Source organism: Adiantum capillus-veneris, chromosome 10, assembly GCF_014529385.1.
Source record: "Adiantum capillus-veneris isolate H3 chromosome 10, ASM1452938v2, whole genome shotgun sequence".
Classification (NCBI taxonomy): domain Eukaryota; kingdom Viridiplantae; phylum Streptophyta; class Polypodiopsida; order Polypodiales; family Pteridaceae; genus Adiantum; species Adiantum capillus-veneris.
In genome coordinates this window covers 157,367,747-157,386,619 of record NC_140940.1, presented here as the reverse complement: position 1 = coordinate 157,386,619, position 18,873 = coordinate 157,367,747, and positions in this window count along the sequence as shown.

Below are 18,873 nucleotides of genomic sequence, written 5' to 3'. Positions count from 1 at the left end.
GTCATATCTATCTTTTTTGCGTTTTCAGATCCTTCATAGGACTCACCCTATTTTTTTAGTTCCCTAACAAGTTGTTCAACTATGATTTTTTTGTCCTAGAGAGTATATTTCTTGTAATGGGATGGAACACTCATTACATATTTACCTTCTTCCGCAGTGGTTTCCATTTCAGTTGTATATATCTCCTTTAGAGTGTTTTTAAACTCTTGATACTTCTTTCTTTGTTCAGCTCATGTCATGGTTGAAGCCTTGTCCTGGTAATTAGGTTTTGCTTGAGTTTCCTTTTTGGTTATTCTCAATGTTTTTAATATTTCTAGTTTTTCATTTAAAGGATATCTACCAGTGATTTTGTCTTTGACACAATCATGTGCATCTATCTGCATCAGAAACCGTGTTCTATTAGAGACTGATGGCATAGGTCTAGCTTTCGAGTTTCTCGTGTCTCTTTTTCTTCTATACCATTTCTATGTTCTCGGTTTTGGTTTGGAAAGTCAAAAAACTTTTCCTCCCCTCCTTTTATAGTATTTTAGCTCTCACATGTTCTTTTTTCGACCCTAAACCATCTGAGGTAGTTGAATGTTCTTCTAGATCATCTGATGCATCTGTCTTCTTCTACGAGCGGAATTCCATCTAAGGCATCTTCACTGTTAGGCACTATGAGTTCTGGCTCTTTCGTTTCAATGTGGGGTTCTACCACCTCTTTGGATTTCTCTTTACTGGTTCCTTCCACAAGCTCCTCAGGTTTTGCCATACTCTCGAGCTTGGGTTTTTGTTTTTCCAGCATCTCTTGAGTAATTCTTACCAGATTGATAAGCTTTAAACTTAGCTGCTTCCATATCTAGAGAATGATAGTTTTGCCATTTGTTTTCCATGTTTTGGCCTGCTTTAAGTCCTACTTGGTAAGCTTCCAAGGTTGCATTGATTGCCTCAAAAATTTTGTCTACCAAAATTGATCCTCCAGATATCACTGTGGTTTTGTTGATTTCACTTCCAGTTTCTTTCACTTTTTTCCTAGAATAGTTTCTTGGCTTTCTCCTCGATTTCAGCCCTTTGTTTTTGTTTTCTCATCTCATACCTTTTGCTTCTGCTTGTCTCGTTCTTTTGAGAGGAAATTTTATTATTCTCCGAATCATCAGCGGAGTTATGTTTCTTTTTCTTAGCATGGGCTTTGGTGATTACCTTGATTGGAACAATAGGTTCACTCTCAGATGAGCTACTAGGTATTACTTGGACTACGTTCACTACTGTTTTTACCCTTGTTTAAAGGATTTTTGGACAATCTTCAGGGAAGTGTCCTCCCTTTTTGCAACATTGTATACAAAAACATTCAACTGGCTTAATATTCTTGTCAAGCTCTGGGCATTCATTTTTCCAATGATCACCTGCACCACAGTTATAACAGTTTCCAGTTCTTGGCTTAATCATGGGTCTTACCATAGGAGATCTAACACCTTGATTAGCTACATAGTACATCAGTGCAAGCTTTGGTGTAGTATAAGTCACGGATTCTTCCATCGGTGGTGGATGTGAATCATACCAATATCCTTCCACCATTACTGTAGTTGGACTAGGCTCAGCATAGGGTGTAACAGGCACTAGTGCTTGTTCATCTATGACTCTCTCTGAATGCATGTACTTTACAAGCACTACATTATGTCAAGGATATGGAGGTTGTTGACCCAACTCAGGTTGATGTCTTTCCATACCCATCGGTGGTCTTTGATCTGGGGCCATATTAGGCTGATATCTGTATATGGGTTGTCCTTGTGGCCTCATAGGCACGTATTGAACATTCCCATCATACTTCAATCGGTAATAGCACTGCTTGGTCGCATGGTTGGTCCATTTACTCTCAATTACACACCATTTCTGTGGCCTAATTGGTTGTCCTTGTTGAGGTATCCCTTGCCCTGGTCCCCTCATAGGTGCTTTTTACATGTTATTTATCATGTCATTCATCCTTTTGAGCATGTCTTCTATGGCTGTAGGCAGTGCTGCAGCAGCCATTCCTACTTGTGCTGGTTTGGTGGATATTCTTTTCTCACTTTGGTTATCCTTAGGGACATCTTCTTCATTGAAAATATCGCAGTTGTCTCCTAAGTCAATAGAATCTGACACACACTCTTCTAGGGTCATATTCTTGCTATACAATATAACATGAAGTTCTTTGTTTAGCAGTCCCTCTAGAAACAATGATACTAGTGTTTCTTCTGCAAGTATTTCTCGCTTAGGGAATCTTGCAATGTAGTGTTTTATTTTAGCTGCACAATCCCTAACAGACTCACCTTGTTTCTGTTTGAAGCTATAGATTTGAGCTACTGTATTATGTTTGATCCCCATTTTTGAACATGCAGCTACAAATCCTTGAGCTAATGTATTTAAGTCCATGATTGACCTTGGTGGAATGTTTTGGAACCATGTCAGTGCTTTTCCTTCTAATGTTGTTCCAAATCCCTCGAACTGAGTATGGAAATCAAATATGTGTTCTGCTCTTAGCACTTGCTTAAAGCTTACTAAGTGGTCATATGGATCCCTAGATCCATTGTATTTTTTGACCCATTTTTGGAAATCAGCTGGTCTGACACATCTATTTTGTTACCATATACATGTGGTAGTGATGTGTGTGAACACACTAGGACCGCCGGGGCATTTTTTTCCCTCTTTAGGAGGTTTTTCCCATGCATTGTATATACACCCATCACTCTAGGGCTATCTATCTTTCCATTGCACACTAAGTAACACACTCACTATTGTGTGCCTTGAGCTTCCTTCGTCTTCTCCAAGCTGTGTGCATTTCTCTGCAACCCTAATTCCAACAATTGGTATCAGAGTAGGTTGCATCCTCCCGGGCTTAGTCACCAGCTGCTCCAGCACACGCCTGCTCACTTTCTCCGATTTCAGTGAGCTTTGCCGAGCATTTGCAGGTCGACAAATATTTCGAGAGCGCTTGTAAAGCTTGGTCTGCTCAGATTTTTGATTTGGGCTCATTTCGGCCTCCGTTTTCACTACAGGCAGTACTGCACAGGCTGTTTCGTCATTTTGTGCAAAGTTTTTGTCAGTGCTATTTCCTGCATAACAGGTGCCTTACAGTCTTCTACGGTTTGTGCTATATAGCACGTGTTGTTCCTGCTCCATTTCTCCTATTTTCGGGCAGTTTTCACATCAGGTGTAGCATTTACCATGGCTGACAACAACAACACAGATGTGTTCAAGATGTTTGTTGCTGAGGACAGGTTGGATGGGGACAACTACCCTATGTGGTCTTATATGATGCAACATGTTCTTGTGTCAAAGGGCGTCTGGAACATTGTGCAGGGCATTGATGTACGTCCTGGTTCTGAGGATGTAGGCGATGTTGAGGATGTTGCAAGTCTTGCTGCAAGGATTGCTGCTGTTAGAGTTGTTTTGCCTACGGCAGAACAAGCTCGTTGGGATGTTAAGGATGCGCAGGCTCATGCATTGATTGCGTTGTCTGTGAAGCGCACCATTGTTCCTCACATCCGTTCAGCAAAATCTGCAAAACAGGCTTGGGATATTTTGGTTGGTCTTTATGCAAGTCGCAATGAGGCTAAAATTTCTTTCCTGCATAAAGAGCTGGAGTCGAAGATTATGCATGAGGAAGATGATATGGAAACTTTCCTTGCTAGTGTCAATGATATCAATGAGCAACTTATTTTTGTAGGAGAAGTCATTTCAGACAGTTCCCTTGTGCAGATTGTTCTTGATGCCTTACCTGATTCTTACCAGACATTTGCTAGTACTTGGAGACTTATGACCCAAGGAAATCCAGAAGTTGTCAAGTTTGATGCATTATGCACATTGCTATTGCAAGAGTCACTTTCCAAAAAAAATAGGACTAGACAACGTGCAGTCGAATAGGCTTTCATTGCTTCTCAAAGAAAGGGTGGTAACAACAATGCAGCCACTTCTTATGGTTCTGCTGCGAGTGGAAAAACTTTTGTGCCTAATGCTTTTGTTGGCAGCACTTCGTCGGGCAATTCTGGTGACAAGGGCAAAAAGAAGATGCGTTGCCATTATTGTAAAGCTAATGATCGCTTGATCAAGTCGTGTCCTAATTTGAAGGCCAAAGAGGCTAAGAAGAAAGAGGGTGGTTCCATTGCAAATGCTGGTTCCACTACAAATGTAGCCATTGTTGAGCCTTCTATGAAAGGAGACTGTAATGCTGATGTTGATGCAGAATGGGCTTTTAACGCAGAGTGCACTTACAATCCTGCTATCCATGATGCATGCTTGTCAGTTGCTGCAGATTCACATGTGTGGTATTTCGATAGTGGTGCTACAAAGCACATTACCTCACATCGTGAATTGTTTACCTCTCTAGAGTCTGTCCCTCATGGGAATTCAGTCACTTGTGCCAACAATGCCTCTTATCCGGTTCAGGGAGTTGGAAAGATTGTGCTTACTACTGCAAATGGCAGTTCCTTCACACTTGTTGATGCACTTTATGTACCTGGGATCAAGAAGAATCTCTCGTCTGTATCCGCACTTGGTAGACTTGGACTTGTAGTCAAATTTGTGGATGACAAATGTACAGTTCATGATCTCAGTTTTGGTGATGAAATTGTAGCATCTGGCCTTTTGTGCCGTGGGCTGTATAAGCTCACTTTGTATGACAAGTGTGGACAAAATTTTTCAAATGTTGTTGCAGATTCAAGGGCTATTTCAGATACAAAACTTTGCCATGCACATTTTGGTCATCCGAATTTTTTCAGTTTGCTGCGTTTGCAGAAATCTGATATGGTTGCTTCTTTGCCGCCTCTTGAAGCACCTGTCAAACATGTTTATGAAGGCTGTATTCTGGGTAAAATGCAGCGTTCTAAGTTTCCAAAGGATGGTTCAGTTAGGGCCACTGTTGGCGGATACGCCGCGACGGACGTCAGCACAGCGAGAACTCACCTAACAAGATTTGTCAGCGTCTAAGCTACAGCCTTCAAGAGTGCTTAAGAGAAGATTTCCTACAACACTTCCAAGAGCCAAATACCCATCAAACGTTCTCGAAATATCATAGAACTTGAAGGAGACCCTACTAACACCAGTAGGTCGCTCTCCCTAAGGTCCATGAACCAAAATCCCAACCCTAAACACCTGGTGCAAAATCACGTAGGATGTTTGGTCGAAATTTGTAGGTCGTCATTTCCGAAAACTAAAGTGCCTAATGTGTAGCTCTACTCAATGTGAATGCGTGGATATGCTGAAATGCAAAAACGGATAACGTATGCTCACTGAATCACCAAATGAAGCTCGTAGGTCGAGCTTGCAAAACCAGACCATACACCCGCACTCTAGGTATCTGAGCGTAGCTCTTGTCGGGGGCAACACGCTGCACTTCTCCGCACTCGATTCTGACCACCGGTGCGCGCGTAGCGTCAAGATGAAACTCTCGCTCTCTCTCGTACACAGTACGCTCACAGACAGAACTTTTTAAAAAATGACAAAGGTTTTTTCATTAAGGTCAAAAGTGGTATAAATACCTTACAATCGCAAACCCTAATGTTCCAATTTAACCATCTACTCAATCTAAATGTCAAAAATGGGATACAATTTGGAAGCTTCTGCAAGCCCCACTATTTACAAAGGTGAAATGTCAGGTTTTCTCATATAAAGAATAATTACAAAAAATAATGTTCTGCCGAGCAGTCATTCTCCATTGCGTGTGTCCAGCTGCTAACACTCCCCCCTCCTTGTTCATGTCGTCCCCGACATGGCAGTTGAGCTGCTTCTTCAGTGTAGGCTTTCTCTCATCTTGAGAAGGGACCCATATCTCGCATGCTGAGCTAGTAGCGTCGGGCTGAATATATCTGTGATGATTGTGAAGAAGCCAGTGTGGAAGGCTTCTTCAAAGGCCTGGAGGTGATAAGAAGGCAAAAACATAATTCTTTGATATAGTGCATGTATCACCTCGTGGGAATGCTGAGCAGACAGATCGTATGCACATCTGTATATATCTTGAAAGAAAAAGATACTGTCTGTCGCCTGGCCTGATTTGAAGGTTTCAAAGACTGCCAAAAGGGTTTTACATATCTTTTTCATCATGATGCAAGATAGGTCAGGCGAGCCAATGAACAATTTGATGGTGTCCGTTAGGGTTTTCACCATGTATTGCTCACTTATTCTCTCGCCTCCTGCCTTCAAGCCTGGCAGCTTCGGGTAATTGAGACAAGTGGGTTGGCTTCTCTGCAATAGTTGGTGGGCTTTCCATGTCCTCATCCTTGGTAGAGGGAAAAAACTGAGGTTATCTTTGATCACTTTAGGTCCCTCTACTAGATGGATTAGATATTGCGGATATTTTGTGAGCCATGCCTTTCTCCACCTGGGCTGAGAATCCATTATCAGTTTGACCCCTTCAGGTTTGGAGATATCTGCTTTGTACATTGGCATTGTTGGATCCTCTTTTATTCATTTGTTGATCGTAGCAGCTTCATACTTTAGCAGAGGATATGGGAGAGAGGGATGTAGCCATTCATGCCAAAGGTTACTGGCATCTATCTTCTGAATAGTCATCAACTTAAACATCCTCTCCTCCCCCCACTTCAATGCTTCTCTGTCTGTGTCTTTTACTGCCACTTCTATGGATTTCTGCAGCTTTTCTTCCTCTTCTTGTGTCAGATCCTGGGGCTCTTGTGAGGGTCCCACCAGGATTTCCTCTTGCATGGTGGTGTCCATTGGATCTGACACATTTTCTATGTCAATTCCCCCATGGCTGCTGGCCCGGTGCTACACTACTGCTCTTCCATTTGCTGCTGGCCTCTCAACTCTTCTATCTGCTTATGAAGTGTCTTCTTTTCCTCTTTCACTTGCTCTCCCATGTTTACTAGGAGGTCGTTTAGGTCTACATTTATCTTTTCCGCCTCCTCAAGCTTCCTCTTGATGGCTTCTAGCTCATTCTTCATGGCCTGATTTTCTTCTTCTAGGTGGTTTTGCATTACCATAGATCCCTCGGCCAGCATCAGCCTTTGCCTCTTCTCTAGTGTTAACTCCTTTTGGAGCTCCTTCATTTGTTCTTCATATAGCTCAGTCTCCGAAGTCGTGCCAGTTGAGCTAGCATTTCGGACTCTGGCAGGAGATGCCCTCAGCCTTTGGATGGTTTGATCATTGACTTTAATCTGATCTTTCAGCTCGATCACTTCATCCTGGCTCGCTTCATGCTCTATCTCTGCCTTTTCTTTGGCATTCCTCAGGGTTTCCACTTCTTTGGACTCTTCAGCAAGTTGTAGAGTCAGGTTATCCCTTTCTCTCTTTGCATCTGTCAATGACTTGCTGATTTTGTTGTATTCTTCTTCAGCTCTTTGAATCTTGTTTTCTGCTGCTTGATTTTGTCGTTCCATCCCCTGGCATCTTTGTAATGCCGCATCCAGACTGGCTTGCAGCTCTGTTTGTTTCTCTATATGCTATTGGCTCTGTCTTTGTAGTGAGTTGACTCCAGCCTTGATCTAAACTTCATTGGTTTTGAGAGTATCAATCTCACTCTTGGTGGCCATTGATTTTGCTCTGATCCCGGTTAGATTGTGCATCACCACATCCCAATCATTGGTTGGTGGCTGTAGGCCCACTGTATCGGTGGGCATCTCTTTCAATTCCACTAACCGAAGGCTCTGCATCTGTTCCTTGGGCCTTGTGCTTGTCAACTCAAATGCCACAGTAGCTGCATCTTCTCAAGAGTAACCCACACCTAGTAGATCAATAAATGTGCTCAAATTTCTTTCTTCTAGATCTAGCTTCTCCTCTTTCGGTTCAGCTTCTTCTTTCTGCTCTTGCTCTTGGCTCTTCTCTTGCTTGGAATCCTATTGTTCATCCTCCTTTTGTTGGGTTTGTGGAGGGCTAAGGGGAGGTGATGATGGGGGTGGGCTGGACTCCGGGCTTGGCGGTGGAGTCGCTGGCTTCTTCTTGAAAACTTTGTCAGCCTTGGTTTTTCTCTCCCTTTCTTGGCCTTCGTGCTCTTCTAGCACCTGCCGTCATACTTCTTCCACTTCTTCTTTTGTAAAAAGGACTTTCCAGATATTTTCTGTTGTAGTATCTAAAATCTCAAAATTTTTTATGTAGTCTTCAAACCGATCTCGGTGCACCCTTCGAGATAATCCCGACATGGCTTCCAAGGATGGCTTCCACAACTCGCTCAAATCTCCCTTGAGTGCCCTTTCGGCTCTAAAGCTTTCCATCAGTCTTTCGAGCCGCGGCGCTTTCTGTGACTTGGTCTCTTTGATTGGCACTTGTAGACTTTCTTTCTTTCCTTTCTTCGACTCTGGTAGCTCTTCTAGCACGGTCTCTAACCGGCGCTTCAAACGTGTGGCAACTCTGGGTGCCCTGGGAGGTTCTTCTTCTTTCTCTTCTTTCAGCTTTAGCCAGTCATTTTGTGAAGGAGGTTCATGCCAATTTCCTTTGGCATGCAATGCTCCATAGACCACTTTTGTTATTAGCTCACCAGGTACAATGTAAGTGGGATTTTTGGTTCCCATCCTCACCAAGTTGTCATGGATGTAAGCCGCATAATTGATCACTTTTGGTTTACTCTTCTGCATTGCCCAGGTGAAGGTGGTAGCAATGGCTCCAGGCGGCATCCTGTACTTTTGTGGCCACTTTGTACACATGTGGAAGTATTGGTTGTAGAGCTGGCTCATGATAGCCACTTTTGGATTTGCAGTATCTTCAAATGTGTAGTTATTCTTCTTTTTTTAGTAGACTTTGACTTCATCTCTCCTCTTTGTCACACTATCTCCCTTGTTGGAGATGTCTAGTGCGGCTGCCACCACCCTCTCTGTGATGACAATCATGGTATCTGGCTTGCCCTGCAGATCAATGACTCTGGCCACTCCATCTTCTTTGATAGTGGTTACTGATTCCCACACTCTTTTGATGTCAATCCCCGCTGGCAAAGCTTCAAAGTAGTTATGGAGGTCCAGCTTCTCCAGATAATCTCCCATCTTGCTTCTGACAAATTCATTGAGCTCCCGTGGTATCATGGGTAGCTCTACTGCATTTCCTTCCAGATCTTTGAACACGCCTTGGTAGATCTTCAAATCATTGGACTCTAGCAAATCATCCTGAATCCATGTGATGGTTGGCTTTAGGGTTCCTTCTGGGATCACAAATGGCTCTACTTCTTCCAAGTAGTCTTTTATTGTCATTCTCTTCTTCTTTGCCGGTGATTTTGCGGATGTCATGGATCTTATTGCACTCAGTAGTCCGAAGTTAGCGTTTTTTCCATATCAGCTAAGAAACTGAGTTTTGACCATCCAAATGACTTAAAAATTGAAAATAAAACTTAAAAGGAACTAGGGAAACTCTACATTTTCCCACAACAGCTTTCTAGCTAAAATTTATCATTTAGACATCCTACGCGTAGGATGTCTACCTTGCCTGTTTTTGGTGAAACTTGGTAGGCTCGTGGCCCTTGACCTGTGCAACATGGTTATGTGATTGAAATTGGGTTTGGGCATCAAAAGTGGATTTCTAGGCAGATTCAGGCTTTTGGCTCACAAATTGGGTAGGATGTCTTCAGCAGGTGGCAAATGATATTCAAATGGGTTGAAAGTTGATATACAGGCTCCTTGCACCATGTTAATGGCGCCTATGAAGTCAGTTTCTGCACAGTAGGTCAAAATCATGCTGGAGACATCCTACGCGTAGAATGTCTTTTTCATCAAAATTACTTGAAGTTGGTTCTGGGGGTAGCTCTTGGCATGTGGAACATGGACCTGCTCTTGGATTTTGATTTGGACAAGAATTGGTGTTGGTAAGGGCATGTGTAGTGTTTTTAGGCTCAAAAAGTGCATCTTGGAGGTGTTGGGGGCCAAATGTGATGAGAATGGCTTGAAACTTGATATATGAGCTTAGAAAGGTGGGAGAACTGGAACTGAAAAATGCAAGTTGGGGGCCAAAAATGTCATTTAGACATCCTACGCGTAGGATGTCTATTTCATCATTTTTCACATATGACCTCACAGATAGCTTGGCAATGTGCTCATGAGTATATTGTGCAAGTTTCATGTGATTTGGACAAGTTTTGGTAGGTCTATGGCCCATTATTGCCTCTATGCTCTGAATTTGAATTTTTTGATGTGTATGAGGTCAATTTTTGTCGAAATGTGATGAAACTTGGTGGCTAGCTTGTACAGGCTATTCAGAAGTTGTGTGTGATAAGAGATGTTGGGGTTGGTGCCCAGATTTGGCCTTGAGACATCCTACACGTAGGATGTCTCCTGATGAAATTTTTATGGTGAGTGCTACTAGTGCCTGCCTTGAGCCCCCCTGAGTCCCTTTTAAGCATTATTTCAACAAAAAAAGTCAAATTGATAGAAAGAAACTCCCTGTGTGGATTTCAAAGCCTCCGAGCCGTTTTCTGACTTTTGGAGTGCTTTTTGGCGATGAAATTTCTTGATGTTGGTCTCCATAGCTTCCCGATCCCTTGGGAATCCTTGCCATATGGTTTTTGTCAACTTTGGCTTCATCGGAGATCTGTTTGAAAATTTGTCGCTCTAGAAGCACCTGTGCTTGCGTTTACATGTCGTCGATGACTTGTGGTGGTCTACTACCATAGGAATTGGTTGTTGATGGTCTAGGAAATCCGCTCGTGAAGTTTGGTGGCAAACGGACATGCGGTTTGGCCGTGAGAGCTATTTGACGCTTTGTGTGTCTGATGCTGTTTCTGAAGCTTAGTGCCGCTTCGGGTTGCCTTATGTCCATGTGAGCTATATAGAATTGTCGAGCATATCGAGATGCCCCTACCCATGAGTTTTAGTAGCATTTGGACGCCTTTCCGTCGATTTTCCATTTGGTGGCCTCTTGCAGGGCTCTAGAAGTTAGGGTTTTTTCCGATGGTTTTCTACCGCCTTTGGGAATTCAAAAGTGGTCTCCTATGCTAGGGTAAGCCGCCGATGAAGTCTCATTGCTTTTGGGTTAGCCGTTAGGTGGTCACTTCTACCTATAGGTCTCTACTGCTCGCTTCTCGTGTGAACCCTACTCTAGCTTTTGCAACAAAACAACAAACATGCGCGAAAAGCTCAAGGTGGTGAGCCTATCTCCCATGTCTGGAGCCTGTCGGATGGTCGTGCGCATCGTAGAAGCTACTGAAAGTCCCATTCGCTCTAGGTGGCAAGAGCTCTCTCTCAAAAGGCAATAGTAGAAATGAGCTTAAAATGAAGTGAAAAAATCTTATAATGGGGGTCCCCAAACCACTTTCCATGAAATTTGACATGTGCTTCCAACTTCTTGTAAGATGCAGTTTAGGCTCAAAAATTTCTTGATTTGGACTCCATTTGCCCAGTTTCCGAGAAATTTGACGTTTCGGTCAAAATCTGGCCAAACACTCTTTCCGCTCCATTCACATAATTGCACCCCCATTGTACCATAGGTTGTCCTATAGTCACTTATTATCCCCATATTTTTTGTTTTTCATTATGATCGTTTTTCACCTGCTTTTTATATTTTTGAAGTTTTTCTGCCGATAATTCGTAAAATTAAAAAGAAAATAGCAAATTAAACCCAAAAAATCCCCAAAAATCATAATAAATCAAAAACATCACTGCAAAACACTATATACACTCACATGAAATTTTTATGGCCGGATTTCTTTATTTTACCAATATTTTGCTCGAAAAATGATTATTTTTACCTATATACACACAGCTAGGGGGCTTGATTTGACGTTTGGCCCCATATACTTGTAGATTCATGCTGTATAAGGGCATATGTACTTGGGTTAGTCTAGAAAATTTTGCAATCAAACGACAACCCTTTAAAATAGTCGAAAAACATGCCCTCTTTTTTTTTGCTCTTTTTTCCATTGGGTCCGCATTTGAGAATGCCTCCCCCCTCCTAGCCAGAGTCCTCCTAGATGACAAGGTATCACCTCGGTGTATGTGTCGTGTATGGGTTAAAAAATTGTGCTAATGCTTGGCCGTGTAATGTGGCCCTATATGATGCATACTTGGTCAATGCATGGAAAAATTAATGATGTGCAAGAGGAGGGTATAAGCAAGATGCTTATTGGCATTCGCCGTTGGGGTTTCCTGTTTGTTGTTGATTTGGTCGGCAGATTTTCTTGGCAAGTAAAAGTTGTAACTCTACCGCTCTCTGTTTGATCGTCTTTCTTTCAAAAGTCTCTTTGTGTGCCGCTATTGTCGATATGGCCATAGTCGTCTCCTTGGAGAGAGTTGTCGGGGCGGAATTGGCCATTGTCTTTGTCTTTTTTGCTTTCCATTTGTAGATTTGCTTTGGAGATTTTTGTAGGTTTATTGCTACTTCCATGTTTGTCATTGTTTTGCTGCTGATTGGCACCCACATAGATCGATTTGCCGGTTTCATATGTAGTGTGTGGCTGGCTTCCGATTTGGCTTGTATTGAAGGGAGTTTCTGTTGCTTTGGTTTCGAGATCCAAATGCGAGTTGCATTTAAGTTGTTACTGAGCATTCTCTTTGGGATCCATATCTGTTTTATTCCCTTGGTTGTTGGTTGAACTGTGTGCTTCTATTGACTTCTTCTGTTGGATTGTGGTTTGTTTGCCATGTCATTTCTATTCTTCTGCACCCATACTTGTTTGTCGCGTGTTGCTAACCTTGATCTTGGCACTGTGGTCGGTGTTGTTTTATGCTTATAGTGAACATGGTTGGCAGTTTCCTGTTTGTTCGCCATGGGTAGCGTGTTGTTCTTTAGTGGCACCCATCCTTTTGGCTCTTTATCTAGTGTCTGTGTTTCTGCCAGCAGCTGATTCTTCCGGGGTTGCTGAGCAAAGGCTACCACCTATTGTTCTTGTGCATGATGAATTTTGACTGCATCCACATTCCAATCTATCTGCACATTATACTCTTTTTGCCAAGGTTGTCCCAACAACATGGGGTGTTGTGTGCTTTTATCCTCAACCACATAAAACTTGTGTGGGTAAATATATTGATGTACTTGGACATGCAATATAATCCAGCCCAATGTTTACAGCGAATGTGATGTACTACTTTCTAGCACCTGTGGAGTAGGGTGTAGTTGACCTGTGGGCTTGAGCTGTTTGTATAATCTATAAGAGATTAGATTTTCTTGAGCTCCAGAATTAAGCAATGTCGTCGATTCAACTTGATTGCTACCCACTTTGACTGCAATTATTGGCTCCACTGTGTCTTCATCAAAATTCTTTAGTTGAATAACATTTATTCGCAACGGTGATCCACATTGTTGTTGTTATCGTAGAAGGCTTCTTTTTGCAATGCATTCTTCTGATTCTGCTTGGGCCTCGTTGCGTACCCTCTGTTTCTCCTTCATTTGTTGTTTTTCCTGATGGATTTGTTGAAGCATATCTTGTGTTAGTGGTAAATGATATTTTTTTAATTGACACCCACTAATCCAATTTGGCTAATCACTAATCACAAAGGGTCCCATCCCTCGCTTTTTAAGTTTCTTGGCATGTTGCTTCAAGGTATAAACAAGTACATAATCACCTGTTTTGAACTCTTTCGTGCGCACATGCTCGTCAAAAAACTTTTTTTGTCTTCTCTTTTTAGCATAAATCGAAGCTACAGCTCTCAAGCAAAGTTCATCTAGCTTTTCAAAATCATCTATTCTTGAAGAGAGCTCATGCCCTGTCCATTCTATGCGTTTCGCTACTCGTAGAGTTGGAATTAAAAACTCTATTGGTAATATAGCATTTAGGCCAAACATCATGTTGTATGGTGTTGTTCTTATGGATGTTTTGTAAGCTACCCTATATGCCCATAGTGTTGAGTGTAACTGCTGATCCCAGTCTGTTCTTGACTCTGATACAATTTTAGTCGGAATAGTGCACAGTGTTTTATTTGTGGCCTCAGCTTGTCCATTTGCCTGTGGATGATATGGAGAAGATTTTCTATGTATGACCATGAATTCCTCTAGCAGATATTCATTGACTTCATTAAGAAAATGTGTTCCTCAATCACTGACAATTTCTATTGGTAATCCGTATCGTACAAAGACATTCTCATACAAAAACTGTGCAGTGGTTCTTGCGTCTACTTTTTGTGCTGCCTTGGCTTCCGCCCATTTTGTGAGATAGTCCGTAGCCACAATGATATATTGGGTATGGGTGCGATATGCAGGGGGTGAAATAGGGCCCACAAAATCAATGCCCCATTTTGCAAATGCCCTTGCTCCCATCATTGGTCGTAGTGGCATCTCATCCCTCTTTATCGACACTTTGGTGCACTGACATGTGTCACAACGCTTTACAAACTACTCAGCATCCATATGCAATGTAGGTCACCATATTCCTGTGGTTGACAATTTTTGCCGTCTTATCGCCTGAAAAATGGCCTCCACTTATTCCTCCATGTGCATGTTCTAGAATCAGCAGGTATTCACTTTCACTTGAACAGATTCTAAGTTGATTGTCCTTTCCTCGCTTATAGAGTTGATTCCCAATTAAATTAAAGTCTCGAGCCTCCAGCTCTATAGCCCTTTTCCATGCTTTTGTTATGTTTTTAGGAAATGTCCTTGTTGTTAGAAATCAATGATATATTGACTCCATGCAGGTGCAATGTTTACCTGAAACAATGTCGCGTGATCCACTGGTCGTTTGGCACTACATATAGTATAACTGTTAACATAAGCATGTGTGTCAGCATGCATAGTTGGCCAATAAACCCCTAATTGTTTCAGTCTCTTGTGTGTTTTCATTGTCGAACAATGAAATGCACAATCCTGGACATCTGCTTCTTCAAGATAACATTCGAATTCCTCCGGATTTATACATAATCGTAGAATTTGGTCCGATCCTAGATAATACAGTCGTTGTGCAATCAACTACAAGTTTTTTGTTTGTCGAATTGTTCGTTGTTTGGATCTGTCTTCCTTGTTATCAAACCTACCTCCAAAGGAAAGAATGCTAACAATTTCCTGAGACCGTTTGGGTATCATTTCAATATTTAAAAGATAAGCATCAGGTATGTCATCATCTACTCCTTCAAGAGCTTCCCCGTTTTGCAGCCTTGAAAGATGATCCACCCGTAGATGATTTTTACCCTTTTTGACCACCACTGTGAAGTCAAACTCTAGCAATATAATAAACCAGCGTACAATTCTCCCAGTATTGCATGGTTTATTTACCAGATACAAAAGAGCTTGATGATCTGTGAAGAACACAAATTTGTTTGCGAGCAAATAATGCCGAAATTTCTTTACAGCATAAATCATTCCTAACCCCTCTCTTCCCGTGGTTGTGTAGTTCTTCTCAGCACTATTTAACTGTCGGCTTGCATAACAAACTGGAAAATACATTGTTCTGTCTCCAGGTTGAGCCAGAATACTCCCAATTACATATGCAGATGCATCAATGTGAACATGGAATATCTTTTCCCAATCTGGTGCTTTAAGTACAGGTGCTGATACAAGGTTTTCCTTCAGCTTCTGGAATGAAGTTTCACACTCCTCAGTCTAGTCGAAACTGACTAATAAACGATACAGAGGTTGTGCAGTGACTGCATACATATATATGAATCTTCGATAATATCTGCAGTGTCCCATGAAGGATTGTACTTGTTTGGCATTAGTAGGCCTGGGCAAGTCTACTATGACTTTGATTTTGTCTAGGTCAGTGGTTATGCCATTTCTTGAAACAATATGTCCTAAGATGCGGCCTTGCCTAACCATAAAAATGCACTTTTCCGGGTTAAGACAGATTTGATATGTTATGCACTTCTCAAATACCTTTAGTAAATGGTCAATATGTTCCTCTCGTAGAAGAGAGTGTACACAAAGATCATCCATGTATATTTCTAAGAATATTCTCAGGTATTCTTTGAACGCATGAGTCATTAACCTCTGAAAGGTAGCTGGGGCATTGGTTAAGCCAAAAGGCATAACTCTATACGCATATATTCCCCATTCTGTGGCAAACGCTGTTTTGTGTTGATCCTCTATTGTAATTGCCAGTTGATTATACCTTGAAAACCCATCTAGAAAGGAATAAGCCTGTTTCCAAGCCACCCTCTCAAGTCTGCAAGGGATAATTATCCCTTATGGTGGCTGCGTTTACCTTTTTGAGGTTCACACACACTCGCAGTTTTCCGTTCTTTTTGGGGACAACCACAATGGGTGACACCCAATCTGTATGTTCGATTTTGTAGATGAATTCAACATCCATCAGCTTGTCAATCTCCTCTTTGATTTGTTTAGCAAATGTGTCATTATATGTGTAAGGACGCTGTTTGCTAGGTTTGGCATCTGATTTCAACGGTATTGTATGTTGGCATATCAATGGATCAACTCCTTTGAGGTCTTTGTAGGACCATGAAAACACATCTTTATACTTCTTGAGAAGTTGTGTTAGCTGTTCTTCTTCTTCAGGCTCTAAATCAGTTGCGATATAGACTGGCTGAGGCTTTTCACATGGTTCAGCGAGGTCTATCCGTTTTGCATTTTCCGGCCCATCGTAAGATTCCTGGTTTATTCTTTCCCTGACTGGTGGTGTTATTATGATTTTTCTATCCTGGATGGTGAATTTTTGATAGTGGGATGGTACATTCATGTTTCCTTCTTCTGACTCCTCCTTACCATCACTTTCTCCCTCAGTAGTCACATACCTCTCGTAATGACCGTTTTAGTTCTTGGTATTTCTTTTTACGCTCCAATTTGGTCCACTCTGGGTCTTTTGCTTTTTCTTGTTTTGATTGTTGAGATTTTTTTTATTTTGTTTCTGTTTTGGCTTTCCGTACTTGTTTTATTTCCTCTTGCGTTCGTTCCCTTCAAACTTTTGAGAATCTGCCTAATATTTGGTCTTTTACACAATCCTCTGCTTTGACAAGCATTAGATAGTGAGTTTTATCTTTTATCATGGGCATCATGTTCTCTCTCATTTTGTTTTCTGCTTGTTTTTTCCTATAGCGTTCTTGGCGTCTAGGGTGCTGATTCATAAAACTTGATATTCGCTGTTTTGTGCCCATGCTCGCTTGAGCTGTCTGAACACTCGTTGTCTGCATTGTTATTTACCTCCAGATACTCAAAGGAGTTATAAAACTCTTCTTGTTCTGGTGGTTCTACACTCTCATCTCCTACTGGTATAAGGCTTACCATGTAATAGGGTAGCACATCATAGCCATCCTTATCGCAAAATTTTGTCGTTGGGCTATTTGTAATGGTACAAGCATCCAATGTTGCTAGTATGTGTTCCCATTCCAGAGTTTCTAAGGCATCTTCAAGAAAAGGTTCCGGAATATAATCCTTGTCCTCAATAGCTCGTTCAAAGATGCGTTCCTCTCTTTTTAAACTTCCACAATGTGAAGCTCCGCACATCCATAGCTCTTTTTTTTGCCCTAACCATGGTGGGAGTTCTGAGCCTACCAATGTAGCTGAATCAAACTCTTCCACTGGTGTCTAGTTAACATCTTTGTAGCTGTGGTCTTTTAGGTGTATTTTGGTTGTAGTCTCGCCATGTCTGAGGTATATGTGTCCGTCCCCAATCCTGGACCATCTTTAATTGTCTCATGAATGGTCTTTCCAAGATGATCTAGTAATTGTTCTTTTTGTCGAAATCGACTATTGCAAATATATGCTCATACTCGATTCCGCACGAGGTGACAATTACTTTTTCTAAGAGTCCTAGACGCTTTTCCATGAACCCATCTGCCAATTGCAATTTCATTCTAGTAGCTCTCAAAGCCAATTTTTTCCTTTTTTTCCAGATTTCCTTGGTGGCAATAGCGACTCCTGCTCCACTATCAAGAATATCTTTGGAAACTACTCCTTGGAATTCTACTGGTAGCGTGGTGTTTTCATCTTCTCCCTTGCAATATTGTCCAACCTTGTTTAAAGGTATTGGCCTAGTGTTTAGTTGAGGCTTGTACAATTCTCTGATCCCTTCTTGAAGCTTCGAGGTGGGGTCTTTTACTCCAAATTTTTCTAAGCATTTGTCTACGGTGGTCCTTAGGAGTTCGGCTTATGTGATTGTGCATGCCACAAGGGTGGACAATAACTCAATCAACCCTTGTGAATCCATCACTCTGTTAGAAGAAAGTCTTTGAGATGGGATTTCTCTCACCTCATACTTAGCTTCATACTCCCCTAGGTAAGAGGGTAGAGTTTTCAGCGAGTCTGGTTGGCTGTGCCCCGAACTAATTGATCCCTGGTCTCCCCCCTGTGAATGTATATCAAAGTTCATTTGTGATCTTGCCTCAAATTCTTCAATAGGAGGTAAGATCTCATTTTTCTCTTTTCTCGTGCTATTCATGTGGTAACTTACCCTATTAGCTTCGTTGGCATCACAGGGGATTTGCTTCCACAGGTCATCTAGACCGTTACAATCCTTACCCATTTCTACCAATGTTTTAGGCTAGAACCCATCACTTGTCTCTTCTGTTGTATTTGGCACTATGATAGGCTCTCCCCTAGACTCAGAGGCACTCGTGAGTCTCTCCTTAGTGTCTACTTGTTTCTCTAACGTTGGTCTGATAGGGATTGGAGCTGTTACTTCATGTCAACTTGCAGGTTTACCAAGCGGGTTTTCTATCAAGGATTGAGTCGTTTCAATCATCTTTCGACACATTTCCAACCTCTGTTTTTCTATTTCAGCATATGGATAAGTCATCCATCTTTGCTCTTGGGTTTGGTTGTTTTTGAGTCTGGCTTCATAGACTTTTAAAAGTGCGTTTAGCTACTCATTTACCTTTTCTGCCAACAGTGATCCTCCTGATCCTGTACTTTTGGGTTCTGTTATTTCCTTGGGTGCAATGGTTGCCGCAGTGTGTGAGCTTAGACTAGCTAGATCCTCTAACCGCTCTAATCTATCCTTGGTGTGTTTTAACCCCTCGGATAGAGTCGTTTGCTCTCGTTCGCTCCTGGCTTTCATACGCGCCTTTCTAGCTTTCCAAGTACTTTTTTGATTTTTCATTTCTGAACTTGGGG